We start from the raw sequence: 15,185 nt of genomic DNA, 5'->3' as shown, positions 1-15,185 counted from the left end.
CTCGGCACCTCGTAAGTTCCCTCGATTACCACCAGAAGTAATACTGGGTGTGATCCAAAAGCAAATAGGAAAGGAAGGAAGGAAGGAAGGAAGGAAGGAAGGAAGGAAGGAAGGAAGGAAGGAAGGAAGGAAGGAAGGAAGGAAGGAAGGAAGGAAGGAAGGAAGGAAGGAAGGAAGGAAGGAAGGGAGAGAGAAAGAAAGAAAGAGAGAAAGAAAGAAAGAAAGAAAGAAAGAAAGAAAGAAAGAAAGAAAGAAAGAAAGAAAGAAAGAAAGAAAGAAAGAAAGGAAGGAAGGAAGAAAGAAAGAAAGAAAGAAAGAAAGAAAGAAAGAAAGAAAGAAAGAAAGAAAGAAAGAAAGAAAGAAAGAAAGAAAGAAAAGAAAGAAAAGTAGGGAGGGAGGGAAAAAATGAGGGCTCCCCATGGCCCCCACTACCCCACTGCCTCCTCAGACCCCCCTTCCCCTCCTGTGCCCCTGGCAGTACCCTCTCAGCCTGTGTCCATCCCAAACTGCCATCCTCATCGTCCCTGGGCCACCAGCAGCCTCAGGACCCGTGGCCCCTGGAAGCCACCCCACCCCAGCGTGCAGGGGGCATCCTCTGGGCTGGATGTAACACCACTTACTGCTCCTCCCCAGGCTGCCCCACCTGGGGACCCAGCTGCCTCCGAGGGAGGACGGCTTCAGCCCGAGTAGGGCTGGGTCAGATCCGGGCCCACCCTCCCCTGCGGACACTGGGGCTGGGTCAGAGCTGGGCCCACCCTCCCCTGCGGACACTGCTGAGACATGTGTTGGTGCGAGCCAGGCCCCCACGGCTGCAGACGTGAGGCCTCGCTCACTGCCTGAGCCTGAGCCGTAGGAAGGACGGGAGCACGTTTCTGGTCAGGGCGGCTGCAGGGCAGGGCAGGGGCCACCTGGCAGAGCTCTGCCTGTCCTGAGACCCCAGGCTCTCCTAAGGGGGCATACCCTCTGGGTGCCTGGTCCCTTCCCCAGACCGGGGCTCCTCCTGCAGCGGGGGGACGGGCCCCCACGTGTACAGAGTGCACAGGGAAGGAGGGGCTGCAAGAGCCCAGGCTCCCCGGCTCAGACTGAAGCCCCTGCCGGGACCTGGGCCCCCTAAGCTGGGGCAGGAGCTGCAGCCCCGGCTTTGGCAGGGATGGGCCCCTGTGCAGGGACACCAGGATTGGGCCCTGTCGAGCCTCACTGACCGCTGGGCCCTTGGCAGCAGGGGAAGCCCCTTGCTGGGGAGCCGGTCAGCTGCTGGACAGCGGCCGGCCGGACTCGCGGATGCTGACGCGGCTGTACCAGGCGCGGCTGGGGCTGAGTGGATGGCGGCGGCGCGGCTGCCTGGCGCTGGGCTGAGCCAGCAGCCCCCAGGGCCTGTGGGGACAAAGCTGGGCCCGGCCCTCGCACCCGTGCCACTCCTGACCCCAAGCCTCTGCTCCAGGCAGGAAGGGGCCCTGGGGGTCAGTCCATCACTGCCCTCCAGGGCGGGAGGGGCTGGAGGGCACCCCAGGAGGGGCCCACGGTGTGCCCCAGAGCCCGAGAGCGGGGAGGGCAGCGAGACCTGGCCCGGCCCCACCCCACACGGCGTGGGCAGCTGTGCAGTGCGGCTGAGGGAGCAGGGGACCTGCCGGAGCAGACGCGGTGGCCCACTTTCCGGCACCAGCTGTCCAGGGACGGCATCCCCTGGTCCTGGGACAAGGGCAGGGCGCTGGCACGGAGCCATCCACAGAGCCAGACCTGGGTCTCAGGGAAGTGGGGCGGGGCAGCACCCCCCACCCAAAAGAGGGTGGCACGGGTGTCGGGGGAGAGGGAGGGCCCAGCTCTGCAGGTGGCCAGCGTCTCCTGTGTGGGCCTCTGTGCGAGGGGGTGGGGGTGGGGAGATAAGCCCGTGGGACACTGACCCCCTCTGGGACCAGGTCCACGGAGTGGCCGGAGGGCAGCATTGGACTCAGATGCAGGCAAGAAGGGCTTCCAGGACCACAAAGGAAACACATCATTGTGCCCAAAAGGAGACAGACAGACAGACAGGCAGGCAGAGAAGGAAAGTGCCGAGTGCCACAGGCAGGCTGGAGGTAGGGGGTGGGGGGTGGGGGGTGGGCGGGAGGGAAACTGGAGACTTTGGTGGGGGTGGGAAGTGTACACTGGCGGAGGGCTGGGTGTTGGAGCGCTGTGTGACTGAAACCCCACCATGAACAGCTCTGCGACTGTGTGTCTCACTGTGATTCAATAAAAAGGGGGAAGAAAGAATGAAAGAAATAAAGAAAGAAAATGGAAAAGAAAACGAAAGGACTAGAAAGAGTGCGCAGGTAAGGGGTCTGCTCTGCGAGGGTCCACCAGGGGGAAGGAAGGAGGAGAAATAGACAGCAGAGGGCCTAGTGCCCGCTCACCCGTGTGTGTGTGTGTGTGTGTGTGTGTGTGTGTGTGTGTGTGTGTGTGTGTGTGTGTGTGTTGCGGGGGCTGGGGGAGGAAGGAGAGCTTCATTGCTAAGGTCAGTTCCCTTTCCCTGAAGTCGCACAGGTAGTTCCTGATTTCAGAAAAGGAGAAGTGGGTGGACTCCTGAGAAGTACTCTCCCAGACGGGTGGGCCTCCCTCGCCAGCGTCTGCTTCCGGGGACAGCGGGGTGTGCCCCCAGGCTGACAGGTGCGCGCCCAAGCAGGAGTGCGTCTCAGCCTGCAGACAGGCCCTGAGCAGGCGAGCACCTTGCAGCCCTGCAGGTCGGCCAGGGGTGAGCAGGGCCAGGGGCGTAACTGCCAGGGCGGCCAGCCAAGAGAGATGCCCGGGCCTGCAGCCTCGCGGCCCTGGGGGCTGGAGGCGAGTTGCTGTCTCCCGCTGGACTTCACCTCAGTGGCCTTCCTCGCCCTCCAGGAGAATCGCCCTCCTGGAGGCCTTCCTGTGAAGGGCTCTGCAGGGGAGGCAGGTAAGACCAGGGAGCAGCTAGCTGCACCTCAACCTCCCGGACACATTTTCAGAAGACAGTACTGGGTGCTTGCTTATCTCAGTGCCTGCAGGATGCCACCTCCAGGCTGTCCTCCCCGAGTCCCTCACTGCTTGTCCCCTCTCTCAGACCTGCCCTGTCTCTCTCCCTCCCCGCTCTGGAGCAACCACACCTGCAGGTCTCAGAGGCCGTGGGTGCTGCAGGCGCCCAGTGTCCCCACCACATCCTGCCCAGACTGACTCTCACTCCCCTCCTGTGGGGATTCTGCTCTGACGGGAAGTGCCCCTCCCCCGGGACACACAGGGCTCACTGCGCCTTCCTCCAAAAGTCACCTCTGGAGGGACAGACGGTTCAGTGGGCAGGGTGCCTGCCTACTCGTGCCAGGCTACCATCCCCAGCAGCCCTGTGGTCCCCCGAGCACTGCCAGGAGTGATCCCTGCACACAGAGTCAGAAGCAAGCCTCGAGCACCGCCGAGTTGAGTCCCCCAGGAAAGCTCCCACCCTGGGGAGACGTGCCTGCCCGCTGCATGAGCCCCCTGGGCAGGACTCTGATCAATTCACTGCCCTGACCTTTATTTGGTTGTGGGCCCCAGACACCGTCATCTACATGTGCTTCTGGTGCCCCGTCTCCTCGCCCGCTAGAAGGAAGGCTGGGGAGCCAGGTGGGTGGCGCCCTCCCTCAGCCACACCGGCTGCGCTGTCCAGAGACACACGCTCTCACCAGCAGCTCTTGTCTCTCCCTCCTCTGGGCCTTTAAATCCGCCCCAGAGAGGCACGGGGCTGTGACTCAGGGGTGAAGCATAAGCCTCGCGTGCACGAGACCTGGGATGGGTCCCAGGAAACCTGCACCTCCGGGCCTGTCCCAAAGCCACTGCCTTCCCCCCCACCCACTCACACTCATTGTTTCCCTCTTATGGTTTGGTTTGCGTGGGGTGGGCGGGGAGCACACCCAGAGGTGCTCAGGCATACCTCCTGGCGGGGCTCAGGGAACCGTGTGTGGTACCAGGGATCAGCCACATGCAAGAAAAATGCCTGAACACCCTGTTAGACTCTCCCTGGCTGCTTCTCGTGGACCTTGTTCTGGCCCTGCCACTGTCCCCATGGAGCCACCACTCTGAGAGGCTGTGATCGGTCCTGAACACAGGAGCCAGGCCAGCTGGGCTCTTTCTCTGGCTCCATCAAGACCAGCTGTGTGTCTCAGGGCTGCTTCCTGAACCTCTCTGGGCTCCTTTCCACAAGCGTGTGGCGGCCTCTCCCTCCTGTGAAAGGCTGCACTGTGGCAGTAGGCAGGAAGCGCGTTATAAGTGGGGGTACTGCTTGGTGGGGTTTGCTTACCAGACAGAGCGGACCAGGCCCTGCTGACAGCGATACTCGTTCCCTCTCCCTACCCCTTTGTCCCGGGCCCCAGTGCTCACGCTGACTCCGCTTCGCTCTCCCCTGACTCGTCCTTGATGTTTCGACTCAATCAAAGTCCCTCGGCTTTTCGGTCCCTTCAGACCCAGAAAGCTCCCGGCTTCTTTCCCGCAGCTGCCGGGACTCCGCGGGGCCTTCCCCAGCACTGCCAGCCCCACACAGACTTGCGCTTGCAGTGGGGGGAGCACACCTGGCGTGTGGGGGGACCGTGCCACACCGTGGCTGGAGCCCGACATCCCGGCTCCACCGCGGAGACAGTCTGTTTCCGGCCCTTCCGAGTCCGGCCGCTGTGCCCAGGGATAACAGGCCCCTCTGCAGGGCAGACCCCAGACGGCCATTTCCGGGTCCGAGGTGGCGATGCTGTGTCTCGCCTCCTCCCCGCGGGCCAGGACCAGGGCCCCAGGGCTCGGGAGGCTGCGACCACTCACTCTCCCCCCCGCCCTCGGAGTCGGGCCTCAGTGGCAGCCCCACACTGAGCCTCTCTGAGCCCAGAAGCCGTGGGGCCCGGGGACCCCAGCTGAGCAGGGCCTGGGGTCCACCTGGGCTCTTACAGCACTTGGCTGTGCCACCGAGGGAGGGCTGTGGGCACCTGCCCAGGCCCCCTCCTGCCCATCAGCTCTGGCCGCCCCAGACATCAGCACCCACCCCACACTCCTCGGGATGGAACAGGGGTGGGGACCGATGAGCGGGTGCTGGCCAGGCTCTGATGGTCAGGCCGCGTGGGAGGGGCTGGCGGGATCCCGAGACACAGACCAAGGGCCACCCACGAAGGCAGCCTAGGCCGGGGCGCGTCAGCCTCCACTGCCCTCCCGAGCGGGCGAGCCAGCACATGGGGCGGGAGAGGCGCCGCCACTCCTACAGAAGCCCCCCTAAACAGAACTCTGCCCACCACTGTCCTCACAGTCTCCACAGCTGAACCTTGGGGGTCCCTCCTGTGCCTCCCGCCCTGGCCCGCCCTGCCTCCACCCCACTGCCAGCCACAGACACCGGCAGCTCCTCTTCTAGCTCACGCTGTTCCTTCCCGGTGCCTCTGGTCCCCTGGCTCCTTGATCCCCATCTCCTCCCTGCCAGCTCCTTCAAAGACAGAACTCAAGAACCACTTGGCGGGTGGGGGAACCAGGCACCCACTAAGACGACCTCCCTGGGTCCATCACCCCACCCCACCCCGGGTTCCAGCTGTGGGGTCCCCTGCAGGCCCCTCGTGGCTGGGTTCCTTCCCCTGCTGAGCCTGGGCAGTGAAACCAGCCCCGACCCGAGAGTGTCTGCCAGGCTGGGGGCAGGAGGCTAAAATCCGCCCCCCTTCCGTCACCTCCAGTCTCTGGTCAGCCCCACGGAAAAGCCAGGTCCTCAGAGGCTTTTGCTTGCAAGCCAGGAAGTGCCCCATGGGGGCTCCCGGATGGGGAAGTGAGGCCTTGGGGAGGACCAGGCCAGGCCCTTCGAAGGTCACCGCCTGGACTCCCCCCTCACCTCTGCACCACAGGTCTGAGCCCGGAGAAGGGGGCGCCCCCAAAGGAGTCACGCCAGCCTGCGGAGGCCCCAAGCTCCCTAAGAGCCTCGCTCACGAGGCCACAACAGGTCTCCGAGGAGCCCAGGGCGATGCAAGGCCTGGACTCGAGACCTTGGCCTTTCGGTCAAGCCGGGGTCGTCCGGACAGGCCCGGGGCCGCCGCCTCAGAGTTCAGTGGGCTCGGGGGACCCCATGGCGGCATCAGCACAGCCTCTGCCAGGGCCCTGAGCAGGCTGGCAGGGGCATGGAGGCCTCGCCTGCTGTCCAGGAGGGTGGGGGCCGGCTGGGGGCTCCGTCCTGCCTTTGTCCACAGCCCCTGGGATGCCCAGAAACCTCCGGGGCGGGGGAGGGGGCTGACTCACTGAGAGTGTGTGAGTGAGGGGGTGGGTGCACCTCGATTCCCCTCATAAAAACTGAGCTCACTGCGCAAACATTCCCCACCCAAGTCTGGCTCGGGGCGGTGGGGGGTGCTGGCTGCGGCCCACCACAGGCGCCCAGCTCTGAGGGGCGGCAGGCACCTCGTGACCCACAACAACAGCGACTGGACCTGCCTGCCCCGCCCGCACCCCACCCCCTTGGACTCAGGGCCTGGTAAGGACAGGAAGACTGAGGGGGAGACTCCCAGATGGGGGAGGGGGGTACCAGCCCCTGCCCCTGGGGATTCTGAGGGTCTAAGTCCCCCCAACTCTGGGGTCTCAGGGGACCAAGGAGGCAGAAGTGAAACCGAGCAGAGGAGAAACCGGTCTGAGCAGGCCCCAGGGGCCTTGACTGCTCCCCCCACCCACCCCCACACACTGCCTGGGGGGCCTCTCGGAGCCTGGGAAGCTCTTTGAAGCTTGACCCACTCCTACTGCATGTCCCTTTCACTGACCCACGCTGGCCCCAGCCTCCCCCACTCAGCCCGGACACCCCCAGGCTGGGCTCTGGAGGTGGTCCTGCCGCCCACTCTGGGGGCAGTTTCTGGGCACGGGGATGGGAGGAGGTGACGGGGAAACTGGGGAAACTTGGCAATGCCAAAGGTGACACGGGCAGGGCCCTGAGCAGACCCACTCCAGGGCCGCACTGGATGCCACCCGCTGTCCCTCTCGGAGGCGCCCGGTGTCAGGGTGTCAGGGCCACCAGCCTGGATGCTTGAATGCAGAGACACAAGGACGGGAAACTGCTGGGGGCAGCACTGGGGCAACCAGGACCCCCAGCAGGGCTTGGGGACCACATAGTGCCTGGATGGAACAGGAGTTGGATGCAAACACCCTGACTCCTCCTTCACCTCTCCAGCCCCCAGTTCCTTGGCTCTGTCCCCTGGACACTGTCCCACGGCCTCTGGCCCACATGCAGGCTGGAGTTTGCTAGGTGCTGGCTCCAAGAGGAGGCGGGGGGATGGCGGGGGGATAGATGCGGGGTGAGGGGCCGGGGAAGGGTGGCTGTGTGGGGTGACTGTGGGACGTTAGGGGGCCCCACGTGGGAAGCAGAGGCCACAGCTTCCGCCAATCTGCTCCCAGGTAGCACTGAAATCGTCTGCGCTGACAGACGCTTGGACGCCCTGTGTGTGGGCGCTGAGAGCTGAGCCAATGGCCCACACAGCGAGGGGCACGGCCAGCCGTGCTCGTGACTCTCGGAGACAACACGGACACAGTGTGGGAGAGAAGTGGGTGCTGGAGCTGAGACAGCACAGCGGGTAGCTGTTTGCGCTGGACATACATGGCCCACCTGGGCTCGGTTCCTGGAGTCCTGTGTGATCCCCGAGCCCGGTCTCCTGACCGCTGGTATGCCAAAAAAAACTTTTAAGAGCCTGTGTTAATATACCCTTGCGGTGGCTGGAGGGCAGGCAAGTCCCAGAGATGGAAATCGGAGTCATGGGGGTGGGGGGTGTGAGGCCATGATTAACCGGCATGGGGTCTCTTTGGAGGTGACCAGAGTAGACGGTGGTGATGGTCACACAGACACTAGAAACCCACTGTGTTCCACAACACTTTATAAGGGGTGGCTCCCAGCGGTGTCAGGGCCACCAGCCTGGACACTTGAATGCAGAGACACAAGGACGGCAAACTGCTGGGGGCAGCGCTGGGACAACCAGGACCCCCAGCAGGGCTTGGGGACCACATAGTGCCTGGATGGAACAGGAGTTGGATGCAAACATCTGTGTCTCTCTGTCCTACACACACACACACACACACACACACACACACACACACACACACACACACACACACACACACACACCTGGATCTCATACTTTCAAATGGTGAATTTTATCTCAATAAAAAGGCAAATAAAAAAGACAAACCGCCTCCCTGGAGCTGGGCTGGAAGGGAAACCTGTGGGGCTGGTTCGCTCGCTTGCGTGATTGTGTCTCACAAACAGCTCCCAGGGAAGCGGGTCAGCCCAGGAAGGCCCCACCTCCAGGCCAGCCGGCCGGAGCTCTGGCGGGAAGACACCTCCCCTGGGTTCCAGCACCAGGATGGGCGCCCCTGGTCCCGCACAGGCAGGCTGCGGCCCGGCCCGGCCCCTCCTGCGCGGCTGCCTCTGCCGCACCCCGGGCTGGCGGCCTGGGAGCGGAGCTTCAGCTCATCCCTGTTCCCACTGAGTCAGCCTGACTCAGCGCCAGGACTCCACGGGGGTCCTCGCCCCCGGATGCTCACTTTACGGTGATGGGGCAGGATGTGGGCGCCCCCAGCCCCCAACGCAGCTGCTTCCTGAGATGGTGCTGGTGGGAATTGGCTAAAGAAACCCCAACACCACCCCCTTCTCCTGGACGTGACCCCCAGCCCACCTCAGTGACTCAGAGGCAGATGGACAGGAGCCCCCTTACCTGGGAAGGGGTCACCAGCCCCCGAAAGCCCTGGATGTGACCTGACCTTTCTCCTCTTACCAGAATGAGGCCCCCACCCCCTTGTCTGCTCCCCTCTGCCTCTGCGTCCCCTTTCAGCCAGCAACAGGAGCTCGATAAACAGCTACAGGACGAATAAACAAATGAACAGCAGCGATGGCACAGCCCCAAGGGTCGCTTCCCTCCACTCCCTCTGCAGCTGGGGTCACGCCGGGGTGGGGAGACACCTCAGGCAGGGGTGCTCAGGGGCTTGCACGCCTTCATCTCAGTGCCCAGGGCCATTCTGGTGGTGATGCTGTAGGGGGCTGCTCACGTCTGTGCTTGCTGGGACTGTGCTCCTGGCCACAGTGCTCCCACAGCTCTCGAGGCCACACACTTCAGTGGTGGTGCTCTCACTGCCAGGAGTGCTGTGGCCAGAAATCCATGTGGCATCGCGGGCATCACAGAGCCACCCAGATGTGCCCAGGGCACGTGGGCAGCACAGGGATCCAACTCAAGGCCTCGGGGCCAAGAAGTAGCACAGGGGGTAAAGCACTCGCCTTGCAGGCAGCCAACCCGGGCTCAATTCCCGACACCACCGAGGGCTTCCTGCTACCAGGCAGGCGTGACCCTAGTGTGCAAGGCCGGAGGGAAGGACTGAGCACGGCCAGTGAGACCCCAAACACACAAATGTAAGGGCTTGCCCATGCAAAGCAGATGCCTCCGTCACTGAACCAAGCCCCCCCCTTGACTTTCAGGGGTCCCACCAGGCAGTGCTCAGGGGACTCGTCCCAGTTCAGTGCTTGGGGGATCATGTGGTACTGGGGATCAAGGTCAGGGTTCCCACATGCAAAGCTTGTGTCCCAGCCCTCAGACTTCCAGCCCCAAGCCCTTGTCCTTCCCCAGAGGAGGTAAGCAAATTTTTGCTCAACAGTGTTGGTTGATGGCTTATCTGCTCAGACTCATTTCCTTAAACTATAATACGCAAACAATGATGGCACCATCTTTATGGGATTGGTAAAATCATTAGCTGGGAAAACTCGTGTAAAACTTCGAGGTCAGGCCTGGGATGTATCTGTCGCCACCAGCACTGTTTCAACTTCACTCTCACGCTTCGGCCCCCACAGGCCAGCCTGGTGACGTCTGCCATTGAATGCCTCCTGACCCCACAGGAAGCTCTCCAGGCTCTGGCCTGGTGGGTCCCAGTCCTAGAGGGGCCTCGGCAGGGAGAGATCCCAGCCTTGGCTCCTGGCCCCCCTCAAGAACCGACACCCACTAGGGGCTCCATGAGCGAGGTCCTCTGAGCAAAGGCCACATGCTGGGGTGTGTGTGTGTGTGTGTGTGTGTGTGTGTTCTGAACCCAGATACCAGGGCAGGGCAGGTCCTGAGTGACCCTAGGACTTCCTGCCTAAGCATGCACGCACTCTCACACGCACTCATATGCACACACACACACACACACACACACACACACACACACACACACACACCCCTCCATTTCCATGGGATCACGCAGAGCCTGGACATTCCAGGAAGGTCTCGGTCCGCCCAGGAAGCTCAAGCACCTGGCTGGGCCCCTTAAGCCCATTGTTCTGCAGGGCCGGGAACAAAGGCCTTCGTCACAGACCCGAGTTCCACCCAGGGACACAGTCACCAACACTCCCAGGCTTCCTCCCCACAGCCACCTCACCCTGGGGCTTCCTGCCGCCCGATTGTCCTCTGGCCCCAATTCCCAGGTGGGACTTTCAGAAGTCCAGGGAGGGACGTGCAGGGAGGGACAGGCAGAGGGCAGGGACGGGACGGCCTATACAGGGTCTGTGCCACCCTTCTCTCTCACTTCCCTGGAGCCAGCACCCACCCCCACACCCACCCTCTCTCCGCAGCTCCTGTTGGCCCAGTAACCCCAGAAGATACCCAGACACAAGTAGGGATCCCAGCCCAGGGGCTCAGCCTCCCAGTGCTCAACATCCATGAGACGTGAGTTTACCCTGAGCCCGTGAGCCCACAAATCCACATTCTCTAAGGGTCAGGCATGGGGCACAGGGTGGAGCACATGCCCAGCACGTGCCAACACCCCACAGCCCTGAACTCTACCAGGAATAGTTCTGGTTTCTCCCCTGGGACGGCTTCCGCAATAATGAAAAAAAGTAGGGCTGGGTAGTACAATACATAGGGCACTTTGCCTTGCATGTGGCCAACCCGGGCTCGATCCCCGGCCTCCCATATGGTGCCCTGAGCACCCCCATGAGTTTTTCCTGAGTGCAGAGCCAGGAGTGACCCCTGAGTATCACTGGCCCAAAAGCAAAAACAAAAGCATGATAAACAATAAGAAGCCTTGGGCCCAGGCAATGGCTCATCGGGCGGGACACGTGCCAGCATGCACAGGCCTGTGTGGCCCGAGCACTGTGGAAGTGGCACCAGCATTCCTAAGCATGCGCCCCCACTTAAGGAAAACAGTATCTCTGAGCTGTGGTCGGGACCCGAGAGGAGGGTCCCTCGTGAGGCCACGTGCACAAGCGTATGTGCCGGCCTGTGTGTCCTTGTTAGAGGCGGTGCTGCTTGCGGGCTGTTGGCAGGTTTGTCCATGGCAGCGAGCACTGGCTAATGGGAAGGGAGAGATTTAGAAGGAGGAACAGGGGGAGGCAGAGCAAGCACCAGAGAAAGACTGAGACTGGTCACCACGAAACAGGCTCAGAGCAAGGACCCCACAGTCCCAGCTCACCTGGCACAGCCACCCAGGTGCCTCACAACAGTGACACTCTGCTCCTCTGCCTTTGGGGGAGGGTGCCAGAAGAGGGGAGTCAGTGGCATCAGAAAAGGATGAATCAGGGTGAAAACAGCAACGGTCCCAACCCACCCCACTCTCAAACACACACACACACATGCATGCGTGTGCACACACATACATGCACACACCCACATACACATACATGCACGCACACATACACACATGCATGCATGCACACATGCATGCACACACATACATGCACACACATATACATGTGCATACACATGCACACACATACACGCACACATACATACATGCACACGGTCAGGACAGTCATTTCCTCAAACTGAGAAATGAGTCCAAGTTCCCCCAGTGTGCTGTGACGTCTGCGCAAGTGACCCAAGGTGATGTGGGCTTTTGTGCAACTAGGGAGGAGAGTCAATGTTCTGAAACCATAGAACACCTCAGTACAACCCATGTGCTCACTGAGGAGTGCTCCCATCTGCTGAGAGTTGAGAAGCACCTTCCAACAGTGGGGGCTGAGAAAAGCCTTCCCCCAACACCTTCACCTGGGCCGCGAAGCACCTAGTCACACCCATCTCTGAGTGCAAGCAGGGGGCAGGGATGAGTCCTGGGTTCTAGGCCAGACTCTGTGGCCAATGTCCAGCGGCTTCCTCTCCATTCTCCTTGGCCCCCAGCCCCACTTGCCCACACAGACCGTGCACCGTGCCTCCAGGGTGCGGCCAGGGGTGGGGGGGGGCGGGGCGTGGGGGGGTGGGCCATGACGCGGCGCACTTTGGCAACAGGCTTTCCGACCGACCCGGGGCAGGAAGAGCTTCAGGAGCCCAGCATTTCCCCAAAGTCATGCCCTGCAAGAGCAAGAGACCGCGCTTCCTCTGCTCCTCTCTCTGCTGCTGGAAACAGGCCGCCCGCTGTGTCACCTGCACGCTCATTCTCCCCACCCGGGAAGAGCTCAAACCCAGACTCGGTGGGGTGGGGGCGGGGGGGCTCTGCAGACCTCAGGTCCAGGGCATGGTCCCTACTGGGCAGTGGGGCTCGGAGGGGCTTCGTGAAGCCTGGAGGAGCCCCCGCTCTGGGCCGCAGTGGAAAGCCCCTTCCTGCCCCGCTCCAGCCCTGAAGAGCAGTAAGAAGCCTGGAAGCTAGTCCTGGGGTCTCGGGGCTTCCTGTGGCTCAGATCTTGGGGTCGCAAGGCGGAAGGCACAGCCGTGAACACAGGAGGCCCTGCTGTGTTCTGGGGGAGGTGGAGAGATGGAGACTCTTAGAGGACCCCCAGCCTGGGGGCGGGGCCGCTGCTTGACCCCACCCCTTGCCCCTGTCAATCAGCGAGTGCCCCGCCCCCCCACGCTGCCCTGTCCCTTTCCTCCCACCCTACTCCTTCTAGTGTCCGGCACCCTCCCGCCCCGCTGCATCCCGCTAAGGGCTCTGGGAGAATGGCAGAGAGTGGGGTTTGGTCAGCCAGGAGGTGGGTCCCGGTCGGTTTTGTTAGGAAGGACGGAGCAGCAGGCGGACGGCCGAGAGCGCTGAGCTCAGGTCCCGCAGGGCCCCGGAGACCGCCGTGGCTGGGGCACCGCGCAGACAGTCTGGTCTGCGGAGGAGCTGGCGCGCGGGGCTCAGCGTGGCTTGGCGCAGGCAGGCGGCTGTGGGGGAGGTTGCAACTTCAGACTATTTTTAGGCTCCTGCTGGATGCAGACGAGGACGCTCCGGGCTAAGGCCCTGGCCCGCTGGGGGAAGGCTGGGGTGGCTCCAGGTCCCCTGGAAGTCAAGGTCTCCAGAGCTTCCTCTTTGGTCCCTGGCGAGGTGAGGGCCCCGGCCAGGAAGTGCTCTGGAAGCATCCTGGGTACCACACAGCCAGCGCCCCCACTCAGGGAGGGGTGATTTCCATATCATTTGTAAGCTGCCCGCCTCATCAGGAGGAACTGAAAGTCGCTTTTGGGGGGACTTCTGGGGGAATGGCACATCCGCCTCCCCTGGGGCCCCTCCAGCTGGCCCCTAGGATCTGGATCTTCCCACAAGGGGCATACCAGCTCTCAAACTGGAGAGCGCTGGGACTTTACACTGGCTGGAGCCACCGCAAGGCTTCCTGTGCTCAGGGATCACTCGTGGCAGGACTCAGAGCACCGTATGGGGTGCTGGGGAGGGAACCTGGATGGGCACATGCAAGGCAAACACCTTCACCCCCAGGCTGTCTCTCCAGCCCCCGAAGGTGATGTTCTTGACTCTGGAGATTTAGCTGTGAACAGGAGACAAAATTCTCTGCCCTCACCCAGCAGAGCTGTCCGGCAGGAACAGGATGTAAGCCAAAGATCACTTTGAGTTTTCTAGCAGTTGCACGCAAAATGAAAAGAAATAGGTGAGAATCGCTTCACAGCTCCGTATCTCGGAGACATTTCCATTTGTACATCATCAGCATAGCAATTTGTTAAGAAGATAAATGTTTGCTCCTTTCTCTTCAAACCTAAGCCGTCTCTCGTGCTGAGAGCTGACAACAGTTTGCATGAGCCCCCCTCTCAGTGCTCTGTATCCTTGGAAAGTGCAGATGTAGAGGACAACTCCTTTTGTTTGTCGGCTTTTTATTTTGGTTTTGAGCATCCAGCAATGCTCAGGGATTACTCTTGTTCTGCACTCAGGGATCATTCCTGGTGGTACTGAGAGGACCATAGGGGATGTCAGGGATAGACCTCGGGTTGGCCGTGTGCAAGGTAAGCACCCTCCCTGCTATCTTATCTCTCTGACCCCATAGAGGACATCTCTTAAGTGAACTCTGCTGAATGGGATGTTGCAATTGATTGTTAGCCTCTGGTGGGGAAACTGCAGGCCCTGTGTGTGTCCTGAGCTGCAGGTCTAACCCAGTCACATGCTTGTCACTGCCTAAGGCCCTCAGCACACATTCAAGCATTTGGCCCAGCCTGACAAAATTGCTGGTCCGACTTCTGGAACACTATTCCAGTGAGGGCTCAGCAGCTCTGACATGACCCTAGTCTACAAGAAAGGCACGGGCTGGCCAGCAGGGCCTCATGGGCCTGGGCCCGGACTCCTTCCTCTGGTGGCCTGTGACTGCTGTTGACCCTGAGAATGTGGTTTTGTGTTTGTTTTTCACCCCTATGGCCTCTTCCTCCCGGAATTAACCAATACCAAGAGAAAACCATTTCCTGTGCCCGTATTAGCTCTGTCAAACCTCCAGGCCAGCCCAGCTCACCAGTGGCGCGTCCAAGACAGTGAAGTTAAAATTGGACCATAGACAGAGAGCTAGGGCAATGGGGAAGGCTCTTGCCTTGCATGCAGCTGCTGACCTGGGTTCCATCCCTGGCACCATGCATAGTCCCGTGAGCCCAAACAGGAAGTGATCTCTGAGCATAGAGGCAGGAGTAAGCCCTGAGCACTGCCAGGTGAGGCGCACACACACACACACACACACACACACACACACACACACACACACACACACATTGCACTCTGGAGGCAGCTGGGGATGGGAGGAGGGTGAAATCAGAGTGAGGCAGGCAGGGAGAAGGAAGAAGAAAAACTGGATCTCGGGTCTCCAAATGCCCTCCTCCTCCTCCTCCTCCTCCTCATCATCATCATCATCATCCCCCCGCCCCCCCCCCACACACACATCCTGTTCAAATCACCAGCAGCTCCCTAGAACCAACAGGATGACAACCTGAATTGGGATCTTAGGCCCTGGAAGCCAGCATGGAGGAAGCTCCCCAGAGAGGCTCCCTTTCACCTTCATTCATTCACCAAGATCGCGGGCTCTGCCCTGGGTGCTAGCTGTG

The sequence above is a fragment of the Sorex araneus genome, chromosome 3 (genome assembly GCF_027595985.1).
Source record: "Sorex araneus isolate mSorAra2 chromosome 3, mSorAra2.pri, whole genome shotgun sequence".
In the NCBI taxonomy this organism is placed as follows: domain Eukaryota; kingdom Metazoa; phylum Chordata; class Mammalia; order Eulipotyphla; family Soricidae; genus Sorex; species Sorex araneus.
Note: the sequence above shows the minus strand (reverse complement) of the source record.